General features: G+C 36.2%; 1 long non-coding RNA gene across 4 annotated transcripts in view; it reads left to right on the top strand.

Moving 5' to 3' along the window:
* The window catches only part of LOC125694351 (uncharacterized), a 37,538-nt gene that overhangs the window by 2,627 nt on the left and 16,682 nt on the right, over positions 1-18,229 (top strand). For 2 of the 4 annotated variants that reach the window (XR_007377516.1, XR_007377517.1), the window contains exons 2-4: positions 1,605-1,684; positions 14,899-14,997; positions 15,793-15,902. This is a non-coding gene — a long non-coding RNA (uncharacterized LOC125694351). Of the gene's footprint in view, positions 1-1,604; positions 1,685-14,898; positions 14,998-15,792; positions 15,903-16,718; positions 16,818-18,229 lie in introns of all 4 variants that reach the window. The other 2 variants (XR_007377518.1, XR_007377519.1) reach the window with 2 other exon arrangements.

The raw sequence follows: 18,229 nt of genomic DNA on the forward strand, positions 1-18,229 counted from the left end.
CCCAAGCAACAGTGACAGGACAAGAAGTAATAGACTTAAGCTTCACCGGGGGAAGGGGGGGGGGGGGGGGTTAAGGTTGGATATTAGGAAAAAATTATTCTCAGAAAGAGCAGCAGTGCATTGGCACAGGCTTCCCGGGGAGGTGATGGAGTCACCATCCCTGGAGGTGTTCAAGGACTGTGGAGATATGCCACTGAGAGATGTGGTCAGTAGGCATGGTTGGGGTGGATTGGGGTTTGGTTAGATGATCTGAGAGGTTTTCTCCAACCTTTATGTTTCTGTGAAGTGATTTAAAAGCATGATGAAGCTGCTTCTAAATCCAAGCTGAATTTTGGAAGGAGAAAGTATGTGGAGGGGAATAGGGGTGTCAGGGCAGAAGAACAAACAACAAAAATCCTTTCTCTCTTTAGCATTGCTGGGGGGTATTGTTGGAGGTGAAAGTGAAATAGCTATCACAGATGTTGAAAATGGAAGCCCCTTAGTTTTGCTGTCTAGTTTTATGGATTTTCAAGAGCGAACATTTTCTAAAAATGTATTTCCAAGCATTTTAAGTAATACGGAATCTAGAAGCCTTAGTAAAACTGTATGCAAGACCTAGTTGAGTTCATTGTATGTAAACTTATATGTCTCCGAAGGGTAATTGCATGTGTCCTTAAATGTCTTCTAGTGTGCAGAGCTGTATAATGCATATATTATAAGAAATACAGTACCAGTTGTACTCTTTCCAAATCTTAATGAAGATTTCTCTTACCACATGATGCTAAATAATTAAATATACTCAGTACAGGGAGAGAGCTAATCTAAATCCTTATTAAATTACACTTGGGCCTAGTAAAGTCAGTAGCATTTTGACCAAATTGAGCAGAGTATTACCTGTTTAAATAAAAAAAAAACTGCTTAACTGGTATGACTCTTGTCCTGTAAAATTTCATTATCATTATAGCACCCGTGTTAACCTAGACATAGCTGAAATTTTCTTCCAAATTAACACTGGGCATGAAAACACCTCTGCTACAAAAATGTCTATTTGAAGTCATCAAAATCATCTGAATCTATCAGTATATTGGCTATGTCTTAATAGCTGAACATTCATGAAGATCTTTTGACATTTAAGAAATGTGATACTCATAGGCTATTTTCTCTTGATAGATTTTTATTTCTTTCACACACTTCCTTTGATGTTTCCAGCTACTTCTCGCAGGAAAGGTACTTAATTACAGAAAAAAATGATACATTCTCTTCATCATTTAATAGGGCCAGAAATGAATATGTTGTTAATACTTCAATTATTTTCTCTCTTTTTCTGAGCTTACAAGTAGAAATTGCAAATGGTTATATTATGCTGAGAAGAAAAGATTGTTAAGAGAAAACACTAAAGCTTTGTCTTTTATTATATTATCCTGTTTTAATCACAACATTGTAAGGTCTTCACATAGTAGAGTGACAGGAACAGATTCCTTTCTGAGTACTGCCACATCACATGTCCTGTGGCACTTTACACGTATATCTTCCACTTGTCTAAAAGATTTTCTTGAACTTTTCCAAAGAAATCATGTAGAATTTTCACAGAAAAGAAGCATTTACGCTTTTACTTTTTCCGCCAGATCTTGAACTTCAGTGATTTAGTGGGCTTACTTGGATACATATGGAAAATTGGAGCCTCAGATTATACGATGCCTGGAAAGTGAGTGTGCGTTCTCCAGATGTTCTCTAACTTTTTATGGCTTATTTTCAAAACTAGAATTCTGTAATGATATCAGGCAGATTTATTTCATAAGAAAGACTGTTTAAGTTCAGTTTATTTTCCATTTTTGCTGTTATTTCTTTAGGCTTAAGTAAAATATATTCCAGTGTAAGTTCAGCTTTAGCCATGATGGTTCCCATTGAAATGTTAAGTGTTAATAGTTGGGTTTTTAAAAAACAAATAAACACTTGAAAAATATTTCTTTTCAGTATCCTACATTGGCAGGCTTCTAATGCACCCTGAAATTACACAGTTCAGTCTCAAAAAATAGTGTTTTGGTTTTTTTTTATGCCAGTCATTACAGGTGAAGAGGCTTTATCATCTCTAAAGGGAGGGTAGTAATGACAAATACTTGGTCTGAGATAACGCAGTGCAGAGTATTGACAACTTTCACCACATTCAGTAGCTGTTACTGCTGCGCTTTTGAAGGTGAAGTGACTTGTGTTCACTGTTAGAAAAATACTTGTTTTTTAATGAGTTTTGTTCTTCCAAAGAGTCACGTGAAAGCTATTGAATTTATTCTAGGAAATACTGTATTTCTTTACACTAGAAACTAAGATATCTGACTATCTTTAAGACATCTGATTTAACATCAGATGAGCATTAATAAACTAAATTTTTTGGCTTTTGTTATTGGATTTACAATCTCTCTAGTTCATCAAGGACAAAACAAGTGACAGATTTTATAGCTCTCACTCATCTTCTGGGATAACCTTTCCCTTTCATATTAAACTACTGTGTTATCAAGTCCAAAATCCCATGCATTTTTGCTGTAGTCAGTACTCATATCCATCACAAAAATGAACATAAGCTTCAGCTAACTTCTTAAGGACCTAATTGCTTCTTCATGTCCATAATCTTTCTTACAAGTTCTATAATAGAAAACAAATATCATGCTCTGGAACAAAGCTGCTAACAGTTGCTTAAATCCCAGAGAGTCTTACGTACTTGTACTTAAATGCTTTCCTGAATAGAGCAAGAGAATTTGTATGGGGCCAGAACACATTGCTCCTGGCTACCGAAGTTTTTAGTTTCAGCATCAGAATCAGTCCCAGTTCCCAAGCATGTAATGCAGGTCATTAAACCATGCTTTATTTTATAGTGAAGTTGATGCTACTAATAAGAATCCTCTTTTAACTGATGTAACAAATCATAAGAACAACTGGATATGCAGGAAACAGTGCAACAGTTCAGTTTGCTCCTTGGGTAATTTAGGTTTATTATGAAAGCAGAAAGAATGCTTTGCAGACTCTTCTGTTTTTGTTTTATTGATGGGAAGGGAATGCGATTGCTCTTATGTTCACATACCTGTGATAATGATAGCATTAAAATCAATAAAATTAAGATTTGAGTTATTAACAAAAAAAGATTTATTTCCATTTCTGAACCTGGTGGGTAGGAATTTTTAGTTTACATCATGACGTATATAGGTCATGTGTCTAATAGCTTGTTACTTTCATGTAATATCCAGTTAATCTTTAGGGATTTAAATATAAAATTCTGCCCCCTCCTCTCTTAAGTGCATATTTGTTTCCAGATGCTACGTTAGTGTGTCAGACTGAGTTCAGGTCAGCAAAATGCTGAAGAAAATAATACACTGCACCTTTACAGCCACTGCACTGTAAGAACTCAGAGTGCTTTAGAAAATTCTATGAATTCACCTAAAAACTTAGCTGCGAGACATAACTCAGTTATTCAAGGCTGATGCATCTGATGAGAGATGCTTAAACCTCTATTTTCTCATCACCATTCAGTATACTTTCACTGTGACCAAGATGAAGTGCAGTACCTTCAGGTGTGGATTTGACAGGGCGCAGGGGCAAGAAAGGAGAGAGGATTATAAAATTCTTCTAAAGACAAGACAAGGTATCTCATATCACATTCACAAAGGAATGGCTTTTGGATTTTTGATCGAGTACAGAATTCCTGTTAATGCATAGTTGCCAAAACAGATGCCCTGATTAATGAGAACAGATGGATTACTCCAGAGGGTCTGCAGATTCAGACAGCGCTTTCACTAAATGAAATGCTAATGATCTGGCACTGTGCTCCTCTGTGTGGATGAGGCATCAGCACTGATATTTTATTTGTGTTTGGTGTAGTTAGAATGATCCGTTTTTGAATTTTCAGGTGTAAATTTCTAGTATTTTTTCAGAATATTTTTTTTAGAATTTTTTAGGACTTTTTTAGAATATTTGCATGTAGCATTTTTAAAATGCATTTTCTTCAAGCAAATCAATCACTTGTTTAATTCTGGTGGAAAAATAACTGTACATGAAGATTTATCACTGTTACATGCAATACAATCTAGTTTCCCTGCAACTTCTTCACCATAGTTTTCAGCTAAAATTACTTTTCAGAAAACTTTATAGCTCAAAGTTACTTATGCAAAATGGTCAGCTTTTTTTCTCAAATCTGACATTAATCACTATTTTTTATTAAAAAAAAATACTGTGGTGAATTTTCCAGGTGCTTCATTTAATAACACATTTTAAAAATTAATATTTACTGGTATTAAAATTATTTGTAGCTATGTCAATATCTGTATTAGTCTGAAGACAAATATTAGAATAGGCAAATAAATTTGCAGTCCAAATTACATGTTACGTTATCTGGGCAAAAAAGGATTTTCACTTATAGAGGAACAGCAGGGAGAGGAAGGGAAGTTTCAGGTCTCTGTGTTTGTTAATGGATGTATGTTGGATTTGGAAAAAGAATAATTGCTCCAACATATCTTTTGTTTTCCTTCTACTATTTTTACCCAAAAGGAAAGTTCTGAAAAGCTAGAGAGTTTCAATTTAAATACTGCTGTGGTGATGCACTGTTCTTTATCTTACATTTGAAAAATAACAAGTCTTTTATTTTTCCAATGGTTAAAGCTGTCTGAAGCAGCTGACTCAGAACACTCTTTTCTTCTTTTGAGGAACTCCTTTCATCTAAAAATATGCTTTGGCAGATAAATTTTTGACTACTGCAGATCATAAAACCATGTTTTTCTTTTGTTATTGAAAGAGAAGTCCGCTATTTTCATGATTTACACTTACCTATTTATATATTTCTGCTGTTTTCTTTTTTGTTTGTTTCTGGAAAGACCATGATAATAATGCAGAAGAACTCAGTTACTCATATACATAATTTAGGGCTAATCAAATTTATTGGGAAGAAAATATAATTCTTTAATCTCAAGGGAAGAATCTTTAGTTGTTTCTTGCTGTAAAGAATCTGCTTCTACAATCTAGCAGGCATTATATGATTGCTTTTGGAATTATAAAATAAAAAAGTAAACTCTTTTAGGAGTTCTAGCAAATGTACATACCTGACGTGGGTGTCAAAGAGGGCAGAGCTAGAAATTTGACGTGACAACAAAATGGGGTAACAAAGGTAAAGAATCTTGCAATTTACAGTGATTGTAATGACTGACTGAATAATTTGCTACTGATATTCCTCTTGGAATAATAAAAAAAATCATGTCAGTCACTGAATATTGGCACAAACAATGAAGAATCAGTAGTAGCCAAAAGAGACAGGTAATTTGGAGCAGCAGAGTCTGAAGAGAGATCTACTAATAACATAGAATCACAGAATCACAAGGTTGGAAACGACCTGCAAGATCATCTAGTCCAACCACCCTCCCATTCCTATCAGTGCCACAAGCTACTAAACCATCTCTCGTAGCTCCACATCCAGGCGCCTCTTGAACACTGCCAGGGATGGCGACTCCACCACCTCCCTGGGCAGGCCATTCCAGTGCCTGACCACCCTTTGAGAGGAAAAAGGACATAAAATTGCTTCCTGACATTTTTTGAGTCATTTACATTTCCCACTCTCACAGGGCTCGCTAATCTACTAATAACATGCATCAGTGCTATAAACTGCGTGCATGCTTGAAAAGTGCCAGCATAGCAGGGATGCCAGAGATTTTGTTTTGTGGTCTCAGAATAGCCTGGTAAGTGGCTGGCAGTCCATTTTGCTCTAACATGACTATGTAGTCAGTAACTTGCTAACCTGTTACTTTCCCTAATATTTGGTTAGGAATATAAGAGTTGCGCACCATGATAGTATGTTGAGGAAGAAAGGGCAGCTTGAAATAATTTGAATTTGATGCAGAGTATCTTCAGTTTCCATCATTTAATTAAAGAAAGATGAAGGCCACGTGGAACAGGCATATTTGATGATTACCTCCTTTTGATGATGACTTCTGTTTTCAAACTAATTTTCTGTGACAGCTGTATTGCCTCTTCTAAATCCATTTCATGAGCACCCTGGTTCCTATTCTCCTCCTTTTCTAAACAGAGCTTCATGGTATCTTATCCATACATTCTACTGAAATCTGTTACAGGGAAGCTATTGCATTCAACAACTATTTTTATCCTTGTACATCAAATTTGACAGGTTCTGGAGGCTATGAATTAAATTCATGGTGTTTGACACTAATTATATTTCCTGCCACTAGTTACTTATTAATCACATAAGCTTCTTATACAGTTTTCTCCTTCTATGGGTTGTGTGGGACTTCAGATCTGATAAGAATAAGTTAGAATAAGGCAACGTGGGATGCTGTAGTTTCCACACCTTAGTAAGGCAGAAATATCAAACTGTTCCAAAATATCCAATGAAAATCTCCTGTTCCCATGCCTCATAGTAACACATACCTGTTAAAATTAATCTTTACCTCTTCACTGATGCAACCTAGAGTGCATTAACAGCCAGGATGAAAGCTGGCTTTAGACCTTGCACTGCTTGTGGTTCATTAAAAACCATGTAAGTGGCATAAGTGAGCCCTGTAAGTGAGAGTGGGAAATGTAAATGACTCAAAAAATGTCAGGAAGCAATTTTATGTCTGTACTGAATGGGACCATAAATGCAGCCATCTGTGCTGCTTTCTCTGTTGTCTGCCATTAAAAGATAACAATAGATGAACACTGGACGTATGATATTTATGCTTCATTGACTTCCTGATGGATTTCACACGTGTTTCAGGCCAGCAGGATGAATCCTGCAGATCCTTACTGTCCCTTCTCCTTCTAAAACAATCTGCAGACAACTCCTCTTGGACTGTGGTCCCCAATACTGCTTGATTTTGGAGTTGGACAGAATTGTCCTTATGAGACAGCTGGCCTCTCTCTGTGGAACAATGGATTTCCATGAATAGCAAACTCTCCATGGTGCTCCCACTGAGTGATGGAGTAGCCTTGGGGCTCTCCCGTTTTTGAATGAAAGGAGTTTTGTTACCCTTGAGTTTGCAGAAGTATCTGGTGATGAACAGGTAGTTAGTGAAATTCTCCATGAAAGTGTCAGGAGAAAAGTGTTTTATAACAGTTGAAATGAAATGTCTGGGAAGAAAGAGGGAGTTTTAAATTTGTTGAACTTCATAGTCTGGCAGCTTCTGACACTGATGGAAAGACTGCTTTGATATCTATAAACTCAGCTCAGCCTCTGAAATAGATATGGGGAGAGAAAATAAGTGCAAAAATGTCTTTAAACACTTCCATAATCATAGTTACGTGACAACTGCAAACCAAATGTGTGCACTTTACAAGGAAAAAGCACTTTTATTTTCATTTTGCAAACTCAGCCTGAGAATAGAGACCCTGATGGATATTTTCCAGCTTCAGCTTGGACAAAAATTACAAAGCATACAGCAGCTAGAGCTTGGCCAACAAGACTGTAAGTGATGCATAAGGCAGAATTTGAACCTAGCTCTATTCTCAATAGTTTAATTGGCTCCCTGGGGCAAACTGTCAAGAAAAGAAACTTTGGATTAGAGGCAGCCTAAAAGCAGTTTCAGTTCATAGGGAACGTAACCCTCAGTTCTCTGAGTTACTTTACCTTAATATCTTGAAAATATGATTAAATACAACTTGTGAGTGTACAACAAATACATACTGCTTAACAAATAGAGTAAGTTGCTTGGAGTAACCTACTACTAGGCCAGACGTTAGCATTCTCAGCCTACCTTGAAATCACAGGCACTCTTTAAGTGTCAGGTAAAATTTAGAGAGCCATCGTGGGAAAATTTTGTTCTTTGGAAGAGCCTGATCCTAGTTTTTGCCAGCATACTGCTTTCAAAAATCTTTTCATTCCTTTTTCCTAGTATTCCCATGTTCTGCACATTTTCATGTCAGCATTCATCTCTCAATACTTCTAGTTACTGACTATTCCCACATTAACTCTTTGGTTCTATGATATTGTTTTTGTGCGTTTGTTTTCGTTTGGTTTGGTTGGTTTTTGGCATATTATTTTTTTTCCTCTTGCATGATATTGCTTTGTGGAATCATTCATTTACAGACTGACAAAATTGTTTGACAGTAAAACTGAGCCAATATCATGTAGTTGAACTTCATAAAACTGGAATCTTGCCCACAAAGGCACGGAACTCACACCAGTGGCATGGCAGAGGTGTACTATATACACAGCTAGAGTACATCTTCTGATTTGATTTCATTCAGAAAGAATGTCCTTGCATACTCCAAGACACAGAGTACAGGCATTGAAGTGAACCAAGAGGGACATTACCTTCAAACAAGGACTCTCTTCCAAATTTTTGTGCTTACATAGATGCACACAGTACTCAAACAACAGCAACAAAGCCAAAATAACAAAAAGATTATTTTTATCTCTCTGAAGAAGCAAGTCATGGCCATCCATCTCTTGGTATAGGTCTTTCTCCTTCCCAAGCACACGCAATCCAGATTGGTTACACAACAAAAGCCCTAACCCATCCAGGTGGATGCCTTTGTAAAATCTGCAGTATAAAATATTGCTGTAGGTTTTGTGTTTTACAGTGCCAACAACAGATGTGGGAGTGCTCCAGTTCACCTCTTCAGCACCTGAATCCTCACTGCGTGTCTCTTCTTTCTGTTAGAAAATTCTGCCTATGAAATTAATCATTCTCTGTGCTCTTACAGTCTTGTCAGCTTCAGGTAACAATTCACTGCATTTATATAAAGGTTCTATTATATTTATTCCAGTAGCAAACTACTGAAAACTGAAAATTTATGGAATTCTGTTTTTTGCCAACTAAATAGACATGACGAATTTATATTTACTGCATGGCTGTAAAGACAATGCAGAAAGGACCCAGATGTTTAAACTTCTTCCTTTCTTCAAAAAAATGCTCAGGAGCCCTAGTCCACAGTGAGAATCCTGTCATTCTGTGCATCATTGCATTGTGAATTAATTTTTGTCACTGATTTTTAAAACTGTAATGTTTACATTTATTTTCTTCAGTGGCCTGGCATCATATGACTTATTCAATTGATCTAGATGTAGTGCATTGTCTAAATCTTTTTTTATTAGTGGAAATGGCAAAATTTTGGTAAAAAGATGAACATGAGCAATGTGCTGATTTTGAAGAGAAAATTAAAATATATTAAAACTGCTATGCCACATGAGCATTTGCAGAAATTTACTTTCCCAAGGTATACATCAGGTCAAACTAGCTCTCTGCAGCACAACACGTTGCTCTCTGGTGCAAAGTGGAGTTGATCACTCCAGCACATAAACTAGCACCTTCACCTGAATATTTTTTTTAATTAATTATAACTTGGGTAAAACAATGATAATAACAGAAACAGGAAAGGGAGAAGTAAGCAAAATTCAGAAAGATAGAAAATCTTAAAATATTCATGTGATACAGATGTCCATAAACCAGAACGATGCGTAAACTTGTCTTATACGAGCAAAATGCATGCAGCATCTCTATGCTTTGCATTAAAATACTAGCAAACACTTCTAGCTATAATCAGGGGAAATGGATGCTTACACTGTGATCCAAAGTATTTTCTCTAGCAGGTGGATTCAAAGTGTCTTGTTAATCCTTTTTGATGCAAAGTCAAGAAATTGATAGCTTCTGTGTGTATTCACAGGGGCATATTTGACTTTTTGCTCCAACTCAGAATGAAGATATATTTTTACCAGAAAGTAAAAAAAAATCTGAGGAGACGAAAAGGGTCTGATTCTTTTCCTCACTTTTTTGATCTTTGGTTCTCCTTCCTTCTGTAAGCTGGGAGTAGGAAAGTGCACTTTTTTTGAAGCGTAATGGAGGTTACCAGGAGTAGGGTAGCAACTGCTGACAATAAAAGGTTGCTGAAGTTGCTGCTTTTCTCCTACTGTTCCTTATCTTCCAGCTTCTCCTTCTTCTACAAGGATAAGATTCAGTAAAAAGAGATAGGCATGGTTTTCTGAGTACAGTTTCATTTCAAGTCACTGGATTTACAACGAAGTTGGAAATGCCTTCATTCACTTGTTTTCCTGATGAGGCTAAATTGATTTTGAAAGTGGAAATCAATTTCATTATGCCTGGCTGGGAAACAATGACAAATTATGATTGAAATAGAGATGACTGATGAACTACTGCCTGATACTGAGGAATGATTCTGTTTTAGTCAGAGCAGCCAGATGAAAGCTTACTGTCCTCATGAGCCCAGTGCAGTTGCAGGGCGGGCTGGCTGTCACTTGCGTTCTCCTCCAGCACTGGTCTGGCTCCCAGTCTTGCCCGTGCTTTGTTCCCTCCCCTGATGGATGGTAGACTTCAGACTCTCAAAGATTTGGAGTGGAAACCTACTTTGGCTTGGCACTTCTGTCTAGTGCCAACTGGCACTATAAAAGAGCTGAATATCAGTGATTTGTTACAGCTGAATAACTCTTTTCAGGGCGAGGCACCAAATGTTTGTGTTTTTCAGACACAGGCTCCATAGTGTTTTTTGTTAGCTGGCATCTGTTCCAGTGCCCAGAAGCTTTCCAGCTTTGCTGAGTGGCTGGATTTTAGATATATCTTCTTGGGCTGCTGATCTTGTCAGCCAGCATTCATGGGGAAGACCTTGAGCAGTGAGGAAATAGAAAGTTAAAATTCATCTTAATGTTTTTTAGTGCTTGTTATGTTGATCCAGCCATAATGGAAAAATCTCTCTTACTGTAGTCCACAGAGCAGTTCTGGCATAGCAAAAGAAAATGGGATCACTATAACTTAAGTATTATTTGCCTTGCAATATCTTTCGAGGGTTCCATATTTAGAACTGACCCACATAAACGAGTTTTTAATAAGCTGCTTCCTCAGCCAAGTTAAAACATGCAGGAAAAAATGCTGAGAACTTTTGAACTTTTGAAGTTGTCAGCTGGCCAGAAGTAAGAGCTTGATGTGCAAAGATTATGGTATTGATAACTGTTGCTTTAAGATCAATCTTGCATACTTCTTTATGAAATAAATGTGAATGCTTTCAACTGTACTTAAATTCCCATCAAGGTAGATACCAGAAGAGAAGAATGGAACAACAATCCCACTTGCTAGAACAGTAATTTATTTTGCAAAGGCTCAAATGTGTTAGATTCTTCATCTCCAGTAAGCAAAATGCAAGGAGTATAATTGGTTCTGTTCTAGATAATGATTGGTAGTATCATGATAATCAAAATAATAAATTTCCTCTCTTTGGACTGACTTCTATCACAATATGTTTGTGTTTGCATTATTCCTTTCTTCAGAACAACATTATAAGTACGGATACATACGTACAAGAGATCTAGATCTATTCTGAACAGAGCCTTGTTAACTTCAGTTGGATAATGTATCTCTGGGACATTACTCCGTGATCACAGAAATTAACAGTAATTTGGCATACCTCTTCTGTTCTATTCCTTACACTTTTTCCTGTTTTAACCTCATAAAGTCTCCAAAGCTCCTGTAGAAATTAATTTTCTCTTCTTTCTATAATTTGCACTTACAGTGAATTATCCCCATTTCAATTTTGTCTGGAGAGTATAGTTTTGTAGAAAAAAAGTAAATGAGAAAAAGATATAGCAATTACAAAATTTACAATGTAGTATTTATTGCAGATGACAAAGAGTGCCTTAAAAGTTAGTCATGTTTTTTTTTTTAATGTTTTTTTTTTCTTTGAGACATACAGAGATCTAAATTTTCTGCAGATGTAATGGGTTGAAACTATTGCCATGTACAACAGTAGATAATTTTTCCCAGCCTTTTTAAATCTCCCACAGCATAAAATTTATGGGCTTTTCTTCAATAATAGTCATTCTTAAGGAATATATAGGAAACAAAACAAATTTTTGTGAGACATACAATTTTATTATTGGAATTACAATGATTTTCTTAAAAAAAAAAAAAAAAAAAAAAAAAAAAAAAAAAAAGCACCATAGCTAGTGGTGATTTGCATTGATGTTTTTTCTTGGTTGTTCCATTATTTTTTTTATTTTTTTTTTTCTGAGCAAGAATAATTGAGTATGAGGAATAAAGAGAGTTCTCAAGTATTCTCTCTGTTGTAAAGTTTTAATCTGGGGTATGTGTAAAATCCATCCTCATATAACCTAAAGTTCAGCCTATAGGAAGATCAAGGAAAAATGTTCAAACTCTTTTAAAAGCCGTATGTTCTTTTAACTACTTTTTGTCCTTCCCTTGCTGTGGAGATAGTAGGTAGAGACCGACATTCTACAGAGTACAGGAACATTAGTTCCACTTTGTTTACCTCAGGGGTTGCTGGCTTCTATATATATATCATTTCTATATTTCCAACTACAGTTGTTTTGAGGCATTTTGAGGGCTGCCTACTTCTTGTAGCGGTGCAGCTAATCCTGAGATCATAAAGCAGTCTTTATCCAGAAGAGATCACGCCAGCAAAAAACTTGGGAGAGGGTATGGAATAAGCACAGATCATAGGTCAGTGCAGGATGCTCCTTGATGGGAAAAGTTTGCTGTTATAGTCTGGTTTTGTTTCAGTTCAAAGCACAAGTAAGAAAAGCTTTCTCTGAAAAAAATCCTGGTAATGCCATACCTGGAGTATTAGATTGGCATTTTTCTGTAAATGCAAATGTGTTGCAATCAACTCTCACTTCTCATTCTTGCAACAAGAGAGATTTTTCAGGATGGCATGTATAATAGGAGTTATTTTTTCTTGTGCACGTCATACCTTTATCTTTTCTTTCCTTGCTGGGAAAAGACCCATCCCTGTGATAAAGAATACAAGAAAGGAGGTACCTTGAGCTTTTCCTTGCTCTCAGTGAACTCAGTAAGTGGCAAGAGCACAGGTTGTATGTTTAGCAAATAAATTATCCTGTCTGGATTCTGTTTCCTTTCCTCCTTCCCTCCGCATCACCTATGTCCAAACTGGATTCCAGCCTCAGAGGGTAGATTCATATCTTGAAATCTCAAAAGATTGATAGTGTTTTAAATTTGGTCATTGAAGTCAAGATGGTTTCCGTTATGTTTCGTATGAATGGCCAAGCACTTTAATTTATTCTGTTGCTTTTGAATGAACAGTGTGTTAAAGAATATAAATAGCTGCCTAAAGAATGTATGATGATCACTCATTACCAAATTGTTTACTTCAACAAAATGCTAATACTGAAAAAAACAAATTAACTGCATTTATCAGTCCTTACAGTTCACAGCATCTTAAGCATGCAAGATTAAAAGTTGTTCTTGTTTGACTGAGTTATAATCCAAGTAGACACACTTGTACTCCCTATAAAGCCCACTGCATCTGTCTGATGATAGGCAAAATTGGTGCTACTTACCACAGACACAGTCTGAGGTGCTTTCTTCGTATTTCAAAGCTGTGAAATAGAAGAATTTGCCACTGAAGATTCAATTAAGCACCTTGATGGAGACAACAGAGAAAATGTATCCATACATTTCAAGCTCCTCTCCAAACACTCTCCTGGACAATCGTGGCAAAGTTCTGTCTCTTGTTCCACCAGGGTTTGCTACTAAACTCAGTTCTTTAGAATTTGTTTTTGTTCCCCTATTTGCAACCAAAGCACCTTCTGAATAATTATTATGAATACCCAATGTAAAATCTCTGGCTGAAAGACCTTGAAAATGTCAGTTTCTCCCATTGTAACAAACGTTATAAAGTTACATCTAGCCAATACATTAAAGAATAAGTCACGTGCTCCTCCTGAAGAGCTAAGTAAGAGAGTTTTAAATTACAATCTTTTACAAATGAGAGGTATTCAAAAAAATTTTGAGATTGCATTAGAGTGACCCTAGTGTTAGAAAGGACACAGCTGCTGATAGTCTAACAATGAAGATGTAATAATGTTACTCTTACAAGCATGATTCATGTGATCACAACACATGTAGTCCTAGCATGTATTCAACTGGAAGACTTTTAGTGCATGTCAAGTTCCTTTTGTTAATGCTTGGCTTCTCTTTCTGTTGCTTAAACAAAATAACAAAAATTTCCCAGGTTTTATCCAGTAGTTTGCAATTGCTAAATTTCAGTTGAAACAGATTATCATTAAATCAATTTCTAAATTGCACGAACATTTAAATCTCCTGAAAGTAATAAATGAAATCATAAAGTTGAAAAATGCAACTTCAACCTCCATTTAAAAAAAAGAATCTCCAAAAGCAGAACAACTTTAACTCGGCCACCAAATTCATATGACTAATTTAAGGTCCATCCTTAGCTCCAGACTTCCTTGACTTGAATTTGTTTCAGAAAAAAATCATCCTTTTTTTTTATCTATAATTTTATTAATATGAGTAATAAATAATGTATGCTATTATGTCAGTAGTATTAAAATGGATGGCTCAGTGAAACATGAACAATTTGTGCTTTTAATTTAATGTCATATTTTATTATATTCTTTCATTTTTAATGTTATTCATTGCATGTCTTAGTCTTTAATCAGTCTTTTTCAGTGACTAGCTTTGTTTTTCACAATATGCAGTTTGCTTTTCAGATGTAAGTATAAATTCCTAAGAACGTTGTTAACATTAACCTTGATCTAAGTGAGTCTTTCTGAAAATGATTTGAGTGTGTGACTAATACATTAACGTATAAAGTTTGTACTTATAAGTTACCTGTGTATAACTTAGCAGTGTAACAAACTAGGTTTTTAAATAATCAATCTGCACAATATCTTCTGCTTGGTCCAAGGGACAGCGGTCCAAGTCTGAGGAAGGACTCATTGAGCAGTCTGAGAACAAACAGAAAACACAAAATAGCTCCTCTTTCAAAAAGAAAGTATTCATTGATAGATCTCAGCACACCAACAACCTAACCTTTTCATCTTTGTAATTACAGAAGGCGTTGCAGAATAGAATTGAACACTCCTTAAGGAACACTCCCTTACTGACAAATGTGCCCATCTCATTCTTCTTGCCTTTGACTTTTTTTTTTCTCTGTTGTATTTAGAGCAGCTCCATGCTCCACAGTTCCTTGATCTGCAGTAATTTATTTCTGCAGCATTATTTGCTGGCAAATCTTGTGAAAACTGAGGTTAATCATTTTCAGGTATGATGAAAACTTCCTTCTCATTGTAGTGTGAATTAACCATGGACAAAAGTAACAGTAACATCCATTCAATCTAAAACATCCATCTAAAACAAGTGGAAAATATCGCTATGTTTGTGAGTGATGGTTTTGTAACTGGGCAGGATTTCCTGGGATGGTAATGCCTTCATTCTCAGGCAGTGGTACTTTTTGTCAGCCGTTTCTTTTAGATGAGAATTGTTACACATGAGAATTGTTACGTAGGAGTTATGAGCTTCCACATACATTGTCACTTTATGCAGTAATCTGAATCTGTCTCCAGCTCATTAATTTCCATGACAATAAGCCATTATGTTTCTTTTGCCAATATCTGACAGAAGGGAATCTTGCTCCACTATAGCTAGGCAAGCCTACAAGTTACTATTTTTATCTACTGGGAAAGGAGGAAAGCCCTGAGTGGAAATCATTGATGGCAGTGACCATCAGCAGGACATCAGTGTTTGTTGCCTGAACCTGAGCTCCTGCTAAAAGCTGATGTCTGCAGCTTCAATTACTCCTTGCCTTCTCACTTCTTGGCCACAGGGCTGAATGTTCCTTCACAAACCACCTTCAGTCACACCCAGGCGCTAATTGCTTAGTAATGAAAGAATTAATTATCACATTATTATAATTTTAATTACCTAGGAGACTGGCATAGACTGAGACCTGACTACCACAGATGTATTGTTTTCTATAATCATGAAATCTACTTTCCACTTATCTAGGAAGAAATGCATTTACATGTACGATATTTAGAAGCTTTTATTTTTGTTCTAGGGAAGACTTATGTGAAGAATCACAAGGCACTTCTATCATGTGCTGTGCAGCCAAGCTGTATGGAAACTTGCGTGAGAGATTTCACAGCCTGGTTTCAGAATTTTCGGAAGGTACTATCATAATCTGTTTCAAGAGTCTGTGTACTCGGGAAAATTGTTACCTGTAACTAAAAGACAGAGAGGCTTAGAAAATAAGAACTTATAGCAGAAAACCTCAGACATGGAGCAGATTGCAGCAAAGAGAAAAGAATTATCTTTTCCTTGTATCTACAGTGGACAGGACAAGATGTAATGAGGCTAAATTAGATCAAAGGAGTTTTAGGATAGACATTAGGGAAAATTTTCTCACAGTGATGATAATTAACCACTGGAATATCTTACCTTAAGAGAGCATGAGCTCCCCATGGTTACAGCTTTTTAAGGATAGTTTGAAAAAGCATCAGTGAGGTTTGGCTTAGGTTCCTTTGTTCCTAGTTTGTTGCAGTCAGTTACACCATGGAATATTAACATCATTCAGTATCTTCCACACAAAATGCTTAGTAGAATGTTCTAACTGCCAGTATACTCAGGGAGTTGGCTCAAGCAGATTGGCTCTCTAGTAGATATTAAGACAATTTTTCCTGTTTATCTTTATAGCTCTATGGGGGATCTATTGCACCTGTTCCCACACACAAGTAAAGCTTTTCACATTTTTCTAGTAAAATTATATATTTATTGAATGGGAAAACTAGTTTTTTATTGTATAAAAATGTTACCTCCTTCAGAGGATAATGGGTTTTCTGCCAGTAGGGCCTTAGTTTGCAAAAGCTAAAGTCAGAAATAGAATCAGCTGCTTTTGGAATCAGCAATTATTATACAATATGTGTCTAAATAATTTATTTGCAACAGGATTGCATAAAGGATAATTGGATTTGTTTTTTCAACTAGGGATCTGACTGTAGACCAAAAAAATAAAGAAAAGAAAAGAAAAAAACCAAAACACTAAAAAAGCCCTCAGCTGGTACAGGGTAAAGAAAAGCCTCAAGGGTAAGTAAAACATCAAAGGGAAAGTGAAAACAAATGGTCAGACAAAGGAGGGAGTGGTTGACAGAAGGAAGTATAATCAAAGGCAAGATGGAGGTGAAGGTAGAAATGTAAGTGAAAAGGTGCTCTAAAGAGCTTGAAGGAAGACTAAATACTCTAATTTTCTGCCAAGGGTGTGCAGAAGTCAGAAAAAAAGTAGATCAGTAAGAATCATGTGACTCGAAACAAAAATACAAAGCAAAAATCTTCAAGAGACAAGGCTTGAGAATGCAATTCCTGCTGGATATTTTTTAGAGTTTTCTAGAAACCCTCTAAATTGAACAGACATTAGAAACTCATAACAGGGACAAGGGATGTATACAGAGGAATTTTGAACAACAAATCGCAGAGAGACAAAGTAGGAAGCTGGAACAGCTGTCATGAAAGAGGGGTTTTGGTTATCAGCAGTTGTTGCAACGGTGTACATAGAGAGGCTTCCACTCTTAAAATCATAGAATCATTAAGTTTGGAGAAGATCTTTAAGGCCGTCTAATCCAACCCAACCCATCCGCCATGCTCCTTAGTGCCATATCTCCATGTTTTTTGAACACCTCCAGGGATGATGACTCCACCACCTCCCTGGGCAGCCTGGGCCAATTGCTTCTTCTGCAGCAACCTGAAGTAATTATTTATTGTAATAATATGATAATTATATCTTCATAGGCCAATGATAAGAAAGGCATAAATGCAGGAAACTACTAGGGACCTAATCAGGTCTACAGTGTGAATTACTTTTATTAAATATTCTACAAACAGCATAATGTTTGTAACCAAGAGTAGTACAAAGAAAATAGGAGAAAAACAACTTAAATAGCTGTTCCAGGATTTGTCTATTTCCAAGCTGCAAAGTTCTGACTCATAAGTATGTTAGAAGCCTCACTCAACTCCATCAAGGCCACAAATCACACCATTTGGAAGTGCACCAAAAGAATTGTCTATGAGAACTCTGTTATGGTGAACTGAACTCACAGGAATTCCTGGCTGTAGCAAGACATTACTCTAGCAAGCCTTGTGAAGAAAGTAGTTTATTTTAAGTTATCTTAAGAGTTCAGTATTGAGGTCTAAGAGCTGCTTCTTGTCTGTGGATATATCATTTATATCCAGAGGCTGCATAAAATGTTAATGAGCATTTCTTTTATTTTCTCTGTAGATTTCGAAGCAGGGAATTAGGCAGCTAAGTTATTATCACTTACTCCAGCATGCAAATGAATCTGTCATTTTCAAAGCCCGAAGTAAGAAATATCCATTAGTAGAAAAAAGTGAATCAGGAATGAACAGGAAAATAATCATTCAAATTCTCTGTGATTCTTCTCCCATCTTTTATTTTTAAATATAAAGTTTTCTGCAGATAGTTTCAAGCACACTGATGTGTTTTC

This window comes from Lagopus muta, chromosome 6 (assembly GCF_023343835.1).
Source record: "Lagopus muta isolate bLagMut1 chromosome 6, bLagMut1 primary, whole genome shotgun sequence".
In the NCBI taxonomy this organism is placed as follows: domain Eukaryota; kingdom Metazoa; phylum Chordata; class Aves; order Galliformes; family Phasianidae; genus Lagopus; species Lagopus muta.